The following is a 17299-nucleotide window of genomic DNA, read 5'->3' as shown; positions in this document are numbered from 1 at the left end:
TCTTTAAATATAACGAAACGTCCTCGTATTAAACATACACGACTGTCAAACAATTTGTTTTTCAAGGCTTTTATTCAAATACATCTGTTTATAATAATAACGCAACGAAAAAAAAACCCATTGAATAACAGAAGACGACGTCGTAGCTTGTCGATAACAGGACCGGTCAAGGTTAAAACTGTATAATCCCTGTATTAAATAAAAAATGCTAAAAGCCTATTAAGTAATTTTTATCTATAGTTCAAAAATCACTTTTCTACTTAGTCATAAAAGACACTTATCGGTTCGTTCCAATGTATATTCATTTAATTCATGTTTTTTTTTTCATATCTTCCACAAGATACTAACTACATTGACAAGAACGCGTTGAGTCATACTATAAAAATACAAACACAATGGATAAAAGATAATACAATTATGTATAATATCATAAACCACGGTTATCATTTTATAATATTAAATTTTAGACATTTTATAAGTAGAGTGTAATTGATAACCATTTGAGTTATGAGTTTATGACCACTGCGTAACTGCATGTCGACAAAGTTAAATATTTTTCAACTTTAAGGAACACGGTATATCAAAACGATTACCGGAGAGCGTTCAGCCGATTAAAACGCCGGGACTTAAACTTGACGCATTAAATTATGGACGACATACGACAGAAGAGAATAAGGCACCTTTACTCGCTTTTTCCGTTCAACTTACCAGTGACCACATACCGCACACTATTTTCAGTCGATTACAGTCGACAAGACAAACGCTTCAATATATTTTTAAATAAATGAACTAGTATATATTATTACAATAATGACACCCGGCTGAAGTAACATACACAAGTATATTGGTCTAAAATAACAATATTATCCCCATTCCAAATCGATGCGCCAATAATATCTCGCGAATCCTATAGTGATATTAATCTTAGTATATTTCACATCCATAATAATAACAATAATAACGCAATGCACATAATGTGGGCGTCAGTATATGGATCGTTCGTACGGCGTTTTTCCAAGAAAAATAGACAATAGAACGTGAATTAGACCAACGTCGACGGACGGCGGACATATTATTATTATTATTATTGTGATTGGGTCAGGTGTTTTAATATAGGTCGTAGGTGGTGAGTGACTATATAGTCTATAGTGTGTGTGGTGCCCGAAAGTAATTGTTAGCGACGCAACGTTTGTGTATTATATATACAGGACGTCGCGGTTAAAATATCGAGTCGACTGATGGCAATAAAACGCGGCCATACACATCGTCGATTTTCTTTTGTAGTGTAATTTTATGGGAAATACTTTTACGGTGTGAATAATAATACGAACGCGCCCGTAATAAATTACACTATGCGTCGTGGTTTCGATTTTCAAAGGGAATCGTATAACTGCATAATAATAATATCGTTGTTATACATATATAGTACGTATATATGCCGTACGCAGTAAACGGACGAACGAATTCAAATGGCCCCGAATGTACCCCCACCTACTATTATATTAATGATATCGTATTCAAATCGAAGCTCATAAGTTGTAACTTATAAGAGTTGCATTTTTTTTTCTGTAATAGCCATGCCAGAAATTCGTTCTAGTTACAATAAAAAGTTTACAAACGAAAATGAAAAATGCATATTTTTGTTTATTTATTGTTAATTTTAAAAATCAAGTGCTATTTCTGAGTTAATAGATTTTTCTGCAATTTTATTATTTTATAAAAAAAAAAAATTATGTTCGTATACTGAATTATTTTAAATAGGTATTTTCTTTTTTTTGAAGGTTTGTTCAACGTATAGAAAAAGCCATTATTTTCACTAAATATAACAAAACTTTTTGATAATGCTATATATGTTTTTGACATGGCTCAACAACTGTATATGCACATATGCCACAATTACGTTGTATTTTTTTTGTGTCCAACAAATTTTTAACAAATGTCATTATAATCATTGTTATTTTTAAAATTAAAATAATTTTAAAATATACTAGTATGTAATTAATGATAAGTTTTTAATTTTTTTTTTACATATTTTATCGATTTTAACGTCCATAATTTCCATGCACTAATTATTATATACTATAGAATTATAAAATATTATATAAGTATACTCAAACGATTGCATTACAATTACAGAATTAACTTAAAAAAATTATTATACAATAATATCATGACTATTGTGTATGTGCAAGACGTTAAAGACAGTATATACATATAATTTTATACTATACGTATATCGCAGGTACGTCGATGGAAATTAAATTAACGACGTGCAGGTCGCAATGCAAAACCAACGTTAGCACTTAGCACTCATTAAACATAATAATATTATAATTTATAACATATCGAAACCAATGTCCAAAACTACTGAATATTATTATGCAATGCGCTTTATATATTATACAAAAGTACATATCATTATAAACGATCGATTGTAAAGCGCGTCTTTGTACGTGGTACTGGCTAACCGTCCGGGTGACTGGCTAATAAACACAATTTTATTCTTAAACACTGTACATGTATTGTACCTATATAGTTTTTCGAACCGTTGATTATTTTAATGAACGTTTCGCTATGACGCGGCGACACTAGCTGGTTCCGACACCAAATTTTGATAATTTACGACGAAGACAATTTTTAATGGACGCGCACAACATTCGTCGTTATTAGGAGGACTTTCTATATAATATCTATCGTTGCAGTCTTATGTATTTTACGTAATATATTTTATACATACTTATCGTACGTATTATTTTATGTCGCAATATGAGGCACGTTAAAACAATGTATTTTTATATGCCTATAATACAATATACGGTATTATTATATACAAACCGAATCGAAAATATATTACACAAAACCGTTTATGACTATTGACTATTGACTATAATATTATGCTAGTTATCACGTATTTTGTTTAAAATCAAATAATAAATATAATTAGAATGATAGAGCACTTCTCTATATCATATGCAGGTACTTCGTTAAATAGTTTCCGTTACGAAAAACGTCGTAAAAACATAGGTAGTAGTTTATATTATTATATGAGATATAGTTAACCATTAAGTTAAGTTCACATTTTACATTCTCTATCAATTAGACCCGATTTTTTTTTAATGTGTAAAACGAACGTTCTTTATAGTTTATATTAACCTCCAACATATTTTCACGTCAATGTGAATTCAGTGTTTAAATATTTCAAAAATCGAAAATAATAAATTCAATTGTTCGACATGTAAGGCTCGGGCAAACGCAAAGCACATGATATTATAATAGATAAGTACCTTAATATTTTTTACACAAAAGCATGTATAATATACTGTTTGTCAAGATGATGAAACGAAAAACTAAGATGTTTTACAAAAAAGGTGCGTATTGATCGCTTAAATTGTGTATACTCGAGTTGTGAATGAAAAGAACTAATAATTGGTGTACAACTATAGTGAAAATAATTTCATAATAATATATGTAATAATGAAATGTATATGATAAAAATACTACAGACTACAGTTCAACATTGTATCCTTCTATAAATAGGTTCTATTTGAGATTAAAACGCATAATTTAATAATATCGTATAACAAAATATATAATATTATCTACTATCAGTCTATCACACACGATAGAGGTGGTAATACATGTGTTTAATATTTACATCGTAATGTCGTCTGATAATATACAATACATTCGTAAAATACGTATGATGAATACAACTTATTAAAATAATAATACGAGTAAAGAACGGTAAAGTTTTTGACTTTATGGTTATGAATAAGTATAATTTGTTACCGTTTCAGTATACAGTGTAACAGCTGTACGCACGGACACAGTTATACATGAAATAATCTCGGTAAAAGATTATATACCTAATGTGAATTATATTTGACAAAATAATAGAGCGACTATATATTATTCAATGAAATTGTACACGAATCGTATGGACAAAACCTGTTTTCACGTTAAAAAAAAGGGTCCATGGCATATACACATATTATTTATGTTATAAAGAATTCAAACTACAAGGGACCTAACAGAAACTTGTTTTCGTTTTCAAAACGCTCAGTGATTTCCATTTTTTTCAACCAAACGCCGCCACCAGAATTAGTGATGCTAATTGAGTTACAGAGTAACTCTTAAGAGGTGGGGGTACTCTGAGGAATATAATATAATGTTAAAGTTGCTATATATATTTGGGTAGCTATAGAAACCTTTCTTAGCGATCAACAATACACACAACGCACTTAAAACAATGAGATTAAAATTCTATATTTTAAATTAATAATTTACATTATTTTAGTTAACTAATGTATGAAATATATATTTTTAGACTGGTAGACTGATGCAAACTATATATGTACAAGGATATTTTAGTGATTTAATTTCCTAAATCATGGAAATCGTTGAAATTTAATACTTTAACAGTATAATGTATACTAAAAAGTAATTATTAAAAAAAATTATTATTGTTACTTTTTTTCAAAATGTAAACTTGCCATAAACGTAATTGTCTATGTTTTACTTTTGTGATTTTCAAATAGTATGTATAAATATTAACTAAAAATAATAAAAATATTCCCTACAAGTGGGCGAAACACCAGATTAGTCCATTATATTTAAGTATTTAACTACTAGCTATTTCCCGTGATATCGCTCGCATATCAGTAATTTTGTTGTGATAAGTGGGAGTGATAATGATTAGAAAAGCTAGTTTAAGCTAAACGTGTTTCATTAATTGTGTCAAAGATCATTAATGCCACGTTTCAAGTAAATTTGATCATAAAAATATTATTTTCCCTACTATCTTTGTCACTCTCTTATATCCCTCTGGGTGTTAAATTTCTAAAAACAGCTTATCTTAAACGATGTATAATGTATATAATATAAAATCGACATCCTCATTCCTCTCTACTCTTTAAATTTCAAAAGTCTATCAACAGTATTAACTTTATTTAGTTTCACCTTTTTAGATATTGATTTTGTTTTTATTTTAAGTAGCCATTGACGCCCATTGTTCTTTTTCAGGGTTCAAGCTATCTTCATACTAAATTTTTATAATAATTTGTTAATAATACTTTTGCGTTCATAAAATTATATAGTATGAATTAATTATACGTTTTAACTATTTAGCTTTAAGACTTTAAATAATTTAATTTAATCTTCAAAGAAATATAAATAAAAAGGTCTTTTCAACATAATAATATAATTCACTTTCGGGTCGATAGATTCAGATGAATTTTGTATGGCTCAATAGATAACTGATAAATTTAACCGAAATGTTATTTTTATACTATTAATTTGTAGTATTCACGATGATAGTATTAAGTAGAATGCCGCGATAATATCTTATGTAAGCAATTATTATGTTATTATCCATTTTTTTTTTTTTTTTTTTAGTTTTTTTTGATATTTATCAAGCACTATTACAGTATTACCACTAGTAAAGTAGTACCTAAATTTTATTAATCAAGAGTTAGATGTATAATCTAGATTTTTGTGAGTATGATTATGTATATTTGACGAATAACCAAGAAATCCCTTTAAATATTAAACATACTTATGTATACAGTTATACGTTGTAAAATTTATATTGTTATAAGTTTTTGAAAATAATACGATCATTTAAAATGTTTTTGTTGACTCAAAAATCTATAATGTTTTAAAGGTAGAAATTAATCAATTTTTATCTTACTCAATGATCAATCTCATAAAATACTATGGTTAAGCATATTAATAATATATTATTAGCAATATTACTAAAAAAATATGTTTAATAAAAAATGAAAAATTGTTAAGTATACTACATATGTCAGATATACAACTTCTTCATATTTTTCTATTAAAATATGTTTAACCGATTAAAAATAAATATATAAAATATTCTTAAGAGTTTTATATATTTAATTATATTTGAAATCGGATAGGGCAATTTGTTTTATGGATAAATTATATCTTGAGATTTAACTATTTTACATTCTATAGCTTAATTTCTACGATTTGGTATTTGGCAACACCGCACAAAAATAAAATTAATACAACGTACAGAATCATGTTATGAAAAAGGTACCGTCGATAAGCACCGTATGCAATCTTGTTCTACCCATGTCATGTCGAATTATGTAATTATTTTTGATACACCAATTATTAATTCGTGTTGCATTTCAAAAATATATCCATAATCCATTAAATCGTAAAGTGTGGAAATTAATATATTATCTTTCTTTCATAATAATCTATTATTTATTGTAAATTGTAATTCAAATTCTAGTCATCAACTATACAGTATGTGTATGTATATCTATATTGTATAACCTACTGACTACATTAATTATTATTTATGATTTATGAAGTGAAAAAAAAGACTGTTAAATTTGATATCATATTGTGATAATTACTATATTATATTTTAGTATACATCGTATTGAAAATCCAATTAAAAATATATCATAACGCCTAATATTTAATTTATTAAATATCAACGTTTACCAATATATATATTATATTAATTGTACAATAACACATTGTCTAATGTCTACAATAATGAATGAAATAAAGAGTAATTAAAACTCGTAACATTCAATATTTTACGATAAATCATTTATGTTTAACTATTTAAATCTATAACCGAGAGCGTAATGTACCTTAATATATATTGTATTAAATATGTGAGATTATGATTATGATTCTGCTGTTGGAATTTCATTTAATTGTATATTATTCTGCTGCAGTTAGGATTAATTTCCGTGGGAATGACAGAATGGCGGCATAGATCACTTTGGGGTGTTGCCTTTTGAAGTAATAGAATTATAAATTTAGTATATATTTTTAGTAAATCTTCACGTTGTGCTCGTATGCTTAATTTTTTATTCTGTTCAAATCCAATATCTAATCATCTAATCATTGGATAATTATAGTGACGTTGTTAATAACTTAACTACTTTTGGTTTCATAATATTATATTCTGATGGTCTGAGTAGAGCGATTAATTTATTGATTTAACAATGATGTGTGTTTTTTATTTATTATTTTATATTTTTTAATTTTTGCATACGTCATCACCTTTCAGCGAAGAAACTTTCACGGTCCAGTAAATGTATCAATATGTTGTACAGTTAAGTACCTGAGCTTAAAAAGTTTTATTCTTCAAAACCATTTTCTGCTACATGAGTTTTGAAGAGGAATCTAAAATTGTATATAATGGTTTTTTTTTTTAATTATGGTTTTGTGGTAATTTTTATACTAAAATCTATTACTCATAATTATCATAAAGTATAAAATAATAGTAGGTATAAATTTATAAAATTAAAAACACCATGTTTAAAAATAATTATGTATTTACCGGGTCCTTTTTAATGTTTTAAAAATAATATAAGTAATATTATTTATTAGTAATATTAATACGAGTATTGAACTTATTGAAGTATATTATCGTTGTAAAATCTGTAGTTTTTATAATTTACCTATATCAATACAATTTTATTTTTGCTAAAACACAATAAATTCGCTCTATTATTTATTATAGCCTCTATTCATTAAATGCGAGTTTAAAATTTTAATATTTTTACAAATTTAACTTATTAGATGTATTGTGTGTGTCTTTTTAATTGAAAATTTTCAATTGAAAGTATGAAAGTATGAAAGTATGAAAAACATTCCATGTGCCATGATATTACCAAAATTTTAAATTTATTTTTATAAATAAAAATAATGGGTTTACAATTTAAATTTATTTCTACTATAGTAACCTATAGTGGTTACCGTTTAACATTAGCACATAGTTATATATACCTACTATTGATATTATTTTGTGTTATGTAGCCAATAATTGACTTGTTGATTTTGAATAATTGCAATAACTGATAAGGTTTATACAGAAGAGCAAAAAACAAAAGTATAAGCATCATAATTCTTAGGAATACGAATACGTTTTAGGTCAACTATTAAAAAATGTCGGTATCAAAAAGGTATAGTAAAATTATATAAAATGATAAATATACAGGGTGATTCACCATTCATGTCTATTGTCCAACCCTATTCTATCATTTTATAATATATTTATTTAGATTCTGATGTTTAGAAATTTTAATTTTACTCAAGGATCGTATTGAAGTAATATAGTAAGTAAGTATTTTCAAAAAAAAATTTATATCTTTAAGAAGTGTTGTTAAATTATACTAATTTATTTTTTCAAATGATAATCACTTTTTTTTTTATTATTAATTATCAAGCAGATTAATTTTTTTTAAATGTTTATGTATCAATGTCTAAATTTGGACGAGTTCTTGAGTTATTCAATTTTGTATAATAACTAAGGATACTAGATCCTTGATGTTGATGATATGTTTGGATATGGATGATAATTGATAATATATGGGTTATTGTGATTTTTAAATCATATTAATATTGATATGATATTAATCTATATTAACATTTTGTAATTTTTAAAAATTACCAGAATATGATAAATACTAGATCCAACTATACATTTATTTTATACTTTTGTAAAACTATTTTAAGGATTATTATAATGTATGTTTTTAAATACCTCAGAAGCTACTCGTTAAAATTTGATTAGGATTCAACAATATTTTTAAAAAATATATCCACTAATTTACAGTTATGCTGAATCGTTATTCAATTTAATTATTTGCTTTAGGTGAAGAAATATGCTTGGCGAATCTCTCTGTATATAAGTTATGTGCATATATTTGATAATTGCTATAGAGATTTATTTTCTTTTAATTGTACGGTATGTTGAATTATGTTTTGTTAAAAACATCATCTATTTTACATTAGTAATAATTAGAGCTAACTGACTAAAATAGTAAAATTTATAAGTATTGGCATGTTTTTTTTTAGTGTCCTTTTATAAATGTGACCAATTATTATAACCACGAATTGGTTCATAGTAATACATATGACCTATTTTTACTTTGCATATTTTTGAATATGCTTGTTTGATGATATTTTTTAAGTTTAAATTTTCACGGAATTTAATATTACCTAATATGTGAAATAACGATTTCTGCTCTATCGATTTACATTATCTTGCTGTAATTCGAAAAATATTAATCTTGAGGACTTATAACTTTTATTACTACGTATATAATTATTTAATGTACACAACGCAATTTAATTTAAGAATAACTAGTAAGGTGGTAATAAATGTGATTTTTGTTACTTGGCAAAAATTAATTCTACCATCCCCAAACACCAAATACTGCCTATTAATAGTATAAAAAATAAATTTGCAATAGTTACATCTTAAATATAATAAAATATCTTTAGATATAGACGAGTAAACCGCCTCCACTTAGTATCGTCATAGTATACAATGATTTATCATTGCATTCATATTTAACACATCCATTACAATGACCCATTCAATTACGAGCTACATTTGTCATTTTTTCTGATGACTGGTGAGTATAAATTGTGGGTTGTAAGCTAATAATTAAATGCTTAAATGATCTATACCAATTATGTTTATTGTTAAAATAAAAAATGTTTAATAGTGGAGAAACTCGACAATAAAACATTTACCTATTACAATGTCTGCGCTCGCCGTGTGATTCAAAAATCAAGTCATTGGGTTACGAACACTACCGATATTGCAACATAGTATTTTTGAGATATTTTGATCATTTTAAATATATTATGATAAATAACCAGAGTCTATTTTAAATGAAAAAAATGCAACAAAGGGGAGCTAATTGAACCTTTAGATACAGTGATCGGAAACTGGCAAGGCCGCGTCAGTAACTTTGCTCTGTATATAAATGTTGATTACCTACCTAATATTATTTATTAATTTAGAATATGTATAGGTACAATATAGGTTCAGTGTAAATTATAATATGTATATAATGAATGGGCGCATGTAAGCTCTGTCACAAGTACCTTTTTTTAGTGTAAACTCCGCCAGAAAAGGAAATCAGGTATAACAGCAGTATCAAATTAATAACTGTAATATATTATTATTTATTATTAAATATATAATATATTATATTTAATTATTAGTTAGGTATACGTAATATGCCAAAAAATATACAAAAATTAATAATCAAAATAAGTAATCGTAATAATTATAAAATATGTAGGCGTAAGTGGTATGACTTATGTTACATAATTTAAACTTTAAACTAATATCAATTTTAGCAATTTTGACGTGTATGTCATTGCAACGGATGTCAACGAATAATATGTAGGAAGGTCTTAACACTGACGGAATTTCCATGTACCCATTAAAGGCAAGAAAATAAAATTGGTAGAGTTTTCATTATACATCTTTTCATAGCCTTTTTATTTAACTGGTATATTCTGGCGGGGACATCGACAATTTGCGCAAAAAAAATGTATTCGTTTTGCGTACAATCGTCCATTTACGTAAAAATAAAAAAGGTATGTTTTTCCCGACAATCTATTTGAGCTAAATTTGCCTGATATTATTATAATAAAGCAATAAATTTTTTTCTGAAATAATAATCATCAATACAATTCTATTTAAATCATAGAATCATGGTCAGTTGTACGAATTTTTTTTAAATAATAACCATTAATATTATAATACACATTTTTTGAAACAATAATCAGAATTGTTATAAATTGTTTTTAAAAACTATATAGACTATATAGGTAATAATAGTTAATAATACACAAAGCTTTAAAATTTATAGACTTATAAAAATAGCTTTATTATATGTTATAGACATGGCGTTTTCTAAATACATGAATTAACCAAGCCATAATGTGCAAATGGGCTGTCAGAAAAACTAGTGGAGTACGATTTCGCGTAGTGCCAAAATAAGAAAAGACATAATATTTTATTATATTTTAAAATATTTTATTCTATTTTATTTTTTTTTTTGTCAAAAACGTACGATTGCGCGTGAAATTGAGTGCGACGTTACCAAATTATGATATAACAAATATTATAAGCTATATCATCATTATTTTTAATATTTTAATACAGATACAAATACATCCATTCAAAAAATATCGTTAAATTTACGTAAATAACACAAAATAAATAGTAAATAATAATTCAAGAAAGTAGACAAATTACACATTTAATGTATATAATATTTAAATTAAATTTTAAAGCCCCGATATCTATTTCCAATTATTTTCAAATACTTAAGTATATTATCTGGTGTTTTATTTTTTACATTGGTACATTTTGTGTTGCTCACAGATAAATTCAATTTTCTTTAATTTTTCCTTCGATTTTGGCTTGATTATTCTTTTGGAATAATCTTTTAATAATGGGAAGTTTGTCTGGTATCAGTAATAATAAATAATAAATAATCTATTATAGTATCATACGGATTTATCATGAACCTATATATTTGGCAACGTTGCTTAGAAGTAAAAATAATATAGTACGCACAATCGTATGCCTAAAAAGGTACCTCCGATAAGGACCGCGTGCAATCGTATCGTGCCCGAAAAAACATACCGTTTTTATTTTGGCGCAAATGGGTAACTCCCTCTGGCGGAGTTTACAATCGCCTATAAATGAACATAAAATATATAATGTATTTCACTAAATAATTAATTCTTAAACAATTTAAATTTCATTAACATACTTAGGTGCATACGTATAATTTCATTAATTGCAAGTACACGTTAAATGCGATACTGTATAATAAAAATAGATTCGTTTATTTAAAAAAAAAAAAAAATAAATTATTGAAATCCACAAGGTAATTACAAACAAATTAAAATCGAGTTTAAAGTTAAATATTTTATTAGACATAATTAAGAATAAATTAAAGAATTATATATAATGTATCTAACAGAAATAAAAGTAGCAGCATGAGAACATTTTGCAGTTGTATAATTATATCATTATCACAAATCACAATATTAATGTAAACGTGAGAAAATATTTTATATTGAAATAACTAATTAAATTTAACAAAAATGTATTAATAGGTATGTTTAAGGATACTAATATAATAATGGAATAATTTCTAACAAAAAAGTATAAGAAGCTGAAAACTATTTACCACATCACTTCCTATATACGAAGTCATACCAGTATACCATATGTCTAAGTAAAAGGATCATAAAACAAAATTACTCACTTAAATCACAAACACGTCACGCTGTATTATAACTATTTCATCCAATATTTATCTCAGTGTCCATCCTTCTTGGGTCCGAAATTATTATGCGTGCTTTTTATTTAAACTATATAGTCGCATCCTTAAATCTATCGATATAATAATTTATAACAAACAGAATAATATTATTCATAGTTTATAGATTTTTTATTGCTGTAATTTCATAACAAGCACTTAAAAATAATCATAATAACTATAATTAAATAAATTGTCAGAAAAAAATATTTTTCATGCGAGACGTCCTCCTAACGCGCATACATAATACAGTTACAGAACACATGTACCATATATATGACGTGTGTGTATGTATACTCTCGCTATATGCGACAGTTGGACGCAAGTTGATTATTATACATTTACTATACATGCTTAGTTTAATTTTTTGGGGGACGCGAGTAATATGCAGCAGTCATTTATTTATTATATTTACACGCATCGTGTTTATAATATTTATAAATTAATTTTTTTTCAAAGTTTTCCGTGGCCCACGGGTCACGACTACACTTTTACCGACGCGACGTGAGTACCTACCTATATATTGATATCCGCAGAGTTCCGTTCATTATGATTTATGATATTCTTGGTCTTATGTAATAATTGTACAGTTGCAGTACGATAGTAGAATCCAGCGTGTATATTTGTTACGATCGTTAAACTATTAGTAATTTCGTTTCTTGTTATAGAATCTCACGAACGAGACACCTCCACGTGTTTTGTGTAAATTATTAGATCAATTATCAGCCCAACATGTGTGTATATTATAAACCATAAAGTAATATTATAGTATTGTTCGTACAAAACGGTAATTAGTTATACGGTAGGTACACCGATGTACACACTGCACGTTATTATTTTAAACTAATGACTATACCTAACCTATCTGCCTCCATAATATACAATAATAATAATAATAAAAGCTATATGCCTATATTATACTCGACGTAATACAGTCTCGTCGGCCGATGGCACGACGTTTTACGTTATCGTAAATGTTAACAACGGCAATTAAACTTACTACTGTTGTACGCCTGTATCCACAATATTCCATGCAGAATAATAAAGTGCATTCAGTTAATACCAATATATATATATATACCGTACAACAACTATACGTCTAAACGCGTAGAACGGTACCGATGAGTGTATTGTACTTTTTATTTTGCTTATCATCAATTTATCGATAATAGGTTTTTTCGCATCGGAAATGTCGGTTAATGCGGGTTAAAAAATAAATACGTGTTTTCGAATGATAAGACTATATATATATATATATATTATAAGTATGGTAATAATGATTAAACAACTAATGTTATTCAACATAAGACATCATGCAATTTATAAACAGTTTTTTTCTTTATGTACTCGATCTCCAATATACTTCACGCCTCACGTTTGTACAAATCATTTTGGTTAATTAAAAGCCGCCAATAGCTAGAATAAAAATATCTGTTTCCATAAGATCAAAGCGGAACATAAAAAAAAATTAAGAACACCAACACTCGTGTTATGTGTGTATAAAGAGAGTTTAAAGAGGTTAATTTGTTTGGGCCAAAACAATAATATTAAATTTAAATACATAATATAATCGTTCGAAAAGCGTTTGGTAATTCTTTATTATGTATAAATATGTGATATATATGAATTAATTTTTACATCATTTGTTTTTCAAGATAATAACAAGATTCGTTTGCCAGCAACAAACTGGCGTTGATAAGTGAATTACATAAGTACATAAGGCACGTTATCATGTCATATTACTTAATATTACTTCACCATGTTACAGTTACATTAATAGTAATTTTAATCTCAAATTCATAACAATTGAGTACCCATAAATCAGCGTACATGTGGTTACAGAAACTGAACTTTTATGTTTCTATGAATTGAATAATTTGTAATAAATAATTCCAATTTTTAATATTTTTAATAATTATAACTATCGACAATTTTATTTTTCACAATATCAGTAATTCCGAAAATTACAGTTGAGTACAAAATGATTTTAACATTTTTAATAAATCCTAAAATTTTTGTTTTTTGTTAGTACTTATAACGGATAGAATAATATTTATAATAATTCGATATTTTGCTTATATGAAAGATATTAATAAATCTGGACAGGATACAAACACCACAGCTGTCGACCGTTTAAGTACAATTTTTTGGAAAGATCATAGCATGACGTTAGTACATATACATTAAAAATATTGAACAAAGCACTTCTGAACTTTTATAAAAAACGTTAACCTATGTAAACTTTCAGCATTCACAATTATCGGCATATAATTTTGACAATGATGCTAAAGAAATTTCTAAAAATGACTTACACGAATTTATCCTAGTAGTATTTTCATAATAAAAATAATGTATTTACTTGACATTTAACTATTTAAGTATCCTAAATTTTAACTTTTATATGAACACAATGCAAAAAATATAAAGATTCTGTTAAACATAATAACGTAATTATGTTTAAACATTTAAGACTTTATTAAAATTAGATGTTTGTTGGAGAAACTATGAAATATTAATCAACAAATATATTATTATTTATTATTATTGAAGTCTCTTATTATTTTAAATTATGAAAAAGACATTGTAAATTAAATCATCAGTATTAATTAAAATAAAAATATTAAATATACACGGTTTTAAAAAAAAACATAGGAGGATCATTATTTAAAACAATTTAAAAACCTTTATCAGTATTTCAAGAAGAAAAAATATATTAATTAATAAAAGTGTTCATAAATGTTATAAGTAATAGTATTGTTTTCTGTTAGTGTTATTTATTGGTTAACTGGTTGTTATAAAAGTATAATAATATGTTATTTATAAAAATAAAATTTAACGATTAACAAACTAGTAAGTAGTAAGGTAATAGTTGTCTATGATAATCTGCATCTAAATATATTAATATTTAATAAACCTAATTAATATTATTTTAAAATATGCTCGCGGTACTTATCACGCTAGTTTTAATTAACAATAATTGTTAAGTTAACATCGAAATTTCTCCAGTAGGGGGGATTCTTCATTCTGGGAATCATATATATATATTTTTTTTTTCATTATATATAGCAGGGGTGGCCAACATGACTATGTACGCGAGCCACATGTATTAATAAAATTATATCAAGAGCCAAATTATCATCACAAATAAAGCGGATCTCGAAATAGAACTCTTGGAGTTATTAGAAGATGAAGGTCTTAAGCAGTTTATAAACAATTGTCCCTCTATATTGGAATTTTGGAAGCATATTTCTATATTAAAATATCCAAATATTAAAAACTGTGCGGTAAAATTGATATCAATTTTTGGAACGACGTATTCATGTGAATCACTTTATTCAACAATGAAAATAATTAAGTCAAAATATCGTTCAAATTTGACTGATGATCATCTTACAGAATTACTAAGAACTGCTTTTACATCAATTTAACCAGATCTTAAGAAGCTTACTAAAAAAGTAGACACAAAAAAAATACCACGCAAACAAAATTAGCTTAATGTTTAATTTTTTAATTTATTATTCATATTAATTAATTTTTTTTTTGTTTGATTTAATCTATATTCTATCCACTATAATACTAAAGCCTTAAATAAATACAATAAAAACATTTTTTTATAAATGTATACAAAAAAAATTAAAATATTTTGGTTTTTATAAATAAGACCGCGAGCCGCATACGACTGTGACGAGAGCCGCATGCGGCTCGCGAGCCGTGATTTGGCCACCCCTGATATATAGTTACATTCACATATTGTTTTGATTTACAGTATATTATATTTGTATTATATGTATAGGTATAAATTGTGTAAAATAAACATTTAAAATTTAAAAAAATAAATTATACACTTATAACACTTATATTCATATATCATATAATATATTAATTGTATAATGAATATAGGTAAATTCTAGGTACACTACCTTTTTTATATTAACAGTCTATACTTTTAAATTATATACATTTTATATATAGAGCAGAAAATTAAAATTTAAAAAGTAATTAGTAATTAGGTATATTTATTATTTATACACAGTTTTTATTATAAAGAAAAGTTTCCATAACTTCTGTGAACAATTACAATTTGTAGAAATTACAATATTTCCGTTTGTTGGAGATTGTATTTATGTTCTTGCATCGAACAGGTTTCAATAATTTTAATATTGATATAATTTTTAAAGTACTATTTCAAGGACGCATAACTAAACATCTAAGTGGAAAAAATATAAATATAGGTGGTGAATAAACTTAAAAAAGAAGTCAGGATTCAAAAATAATTGAACCTGTGCCATTGTCCATATTTCCATAAAGGAGCAAATACCATCTATCATTTGCCATTGCCCCTTCCAAAAAACTAGTCGTTTTTTTCACAACATAATATAATAATATTACAAATACAATTTAAAATCACTGTTGGTCTACTGTAAAAGTATAAAACTCTTAAAAACATCATAATAAAATCAATAACAATTAAAACAATTTATTTTAACTACTAAAATATGCAAAACGAGTATTAGCGCGTATTTAAATCCAATTTCGAGGGGGGGAGGTTAAAATGTTTATAATACATGAATTAAAAATAAATTATAAAGTTAATAGTTTGTTTACTTCTACTTTAGAAATTTCTGGGAGGATTTGAATCCCTAACCCCTCCCCCCGCGTATACGGACTTAATATTTAGTTATATACTCTAAATAGTTTATTGTTATTATTATATCAAAATATTATCATACATTTTACTCTTTTATGGTTGTAATTTTGTAAAACTACTTGTTCATTATTCGTAGTAGTGATATGGGGAATGAGGATGTTATGTTCATTAAAAAAATACTTTATAAATTACATTTTTTATCACAACAATTAAAACTATAAAATATGATTTTGTTTAATGTATTTTATTTTTAATCTATTTGTTTTAACTGTTTTAAGACAAGTGTACATAACTGATAATGATTGACGAGTTCACATTTATCTTTTTTATCTTTGTAGTTATTATTTGTGGTTCGGGAAGTGTTTTTAAAATGAGAGTCATTCAAATCCGTTTATATTTTTAAAAATATATAACTATTAACTTTACTGCACAATTATTTCTAAGTACATAATTGTATAGATGATGTTTTTGCGGTATCTAAAATCTATATCAATCTATTGCCTATACATGG

This window comes from Rhopalosiphum padi, chromosome 3 (assembly GCF_020882245.1).
Source record: "Rhopalosiphum padi isolate XX-2018 chromosome 3, ASM2088224v1, whole genome shotgun sequence".
Classification (NCBI taxonomy): domain Eukaryota; kingdom Metazoa; phylum Arthropoda; class Insecta; order Hemiptera; family Aphididae; genus Rhopalosiphum; species Rhopalosiphum padi.
The sequence above is the reverse complement of the archived record's forward strand: the minus strand, read 5'-3'. Positions refer to the sequence as shown.